We start from the raw sequence: 1,152 nt of genomic DNA, 5'->3' as shown, positions 1-1,152 counted from the left end.
TGGGGGGCAATCCCCTCCATAGCTGCTCTCCATGCTGCCCAGCTGTTTTCCTGGCCATGTACATGCATTCAGCGCCCCCTGCATTTTGCGCATGGCAGCCCCAAACAAGACTCCTTGCAAGCTAGAACACTGCCCACCTGCAAGGGGAAACCTGCCCTTTCCCAAGGAAACCCAGGCATCCAGCAGCCCCTGGCCTGGGTGTTAATCTGCCTCTGGCTCTATGCTTAGCTCTGGTTGCAGCATTCTGGCTCAACAGAAATGCCTGACAAAAAGCATACTAGCTTATATTACTTTTTTATTGATTTCCTAGTGTTGTTTTAATAGGTTCAATTCATTATAGTTTTACTGCTGCACAGTTGAAATATGAAAAATAGCAGATTACCTGAGTGCCTTAACCTGAAACACACAAGTCTGTTTTGTTTTTTGTTGTGGTTTTTTTGTACTTATAAGAGGGAAAAAATACTTTGTTAAGGTTTGACTAACTAAAAACACTGCAAAGAGCACAATTTGCGATGCCTTTGGGGTTGTCATTATAAAAATGAAAAATGTAGACAATGATCTAAACAGATTTGTTCCATCAGAGTATCAGAACTGAATTCTCCCACCACACACAGTTCTGAAAAATCCAGCCCAATTTTCACACCAGCTACAGCACAACTGAGAAAAAATAAGTTTGTTCTATACATACTTCAATGAAATTGGATTTACAGTCAAACCATCAATTTTGTCCTTGGGTTAGATTCAGTTTAGGGTAAGTGAGCTAAAAATGTAGAGAGAAGTGCTCCAGAGAAGATGTTTCACTAAATCAAAGTGGAGAGAGACATGCTGCCATTGAGGGGCCTATAGCTTTAAAAGTGATAGGATCCCATACCCTATCTTAATTTGAAGCTTGCTTTGCCCATAGAGGGGAGGAAGGTGGGGGGGTGGGAGGGATGGGGACACAAAAATTCACCACAGGAGACTGACAGAAATAACCTTGTCATCCTTTGAGCCGAATAACCTTTCTTAAATATGCATGCAGGTGCCAAAAGGAAAGAAAAAAAGGGATTCTTGTTGGTAGTATACTTTCAAGTAAAAGATCCAGTAAATCTGACCTATCAATGAATGGCTTGGGACATAGAAGTAATATTAAAAACATACATACTAGAAAAC

This window comes from Gavialis gangeticus, unplaced genomic scaffold, assembly GCF_001723915.1.
Source record: "Gavialis gangeticus isolate Ggan-Ray unplaced genomic scaffold, GavGan_comp1, whole genome shotgun sequence".
Classification (NCBI taxonomy): Eukaryota; Metazoa; Chordata; order Crocodylia; family Gavialidae; genus Gavialis; species Gavialis gangeticus.
Note: the sequence above shows the minus strand (reverse complement) of the source record.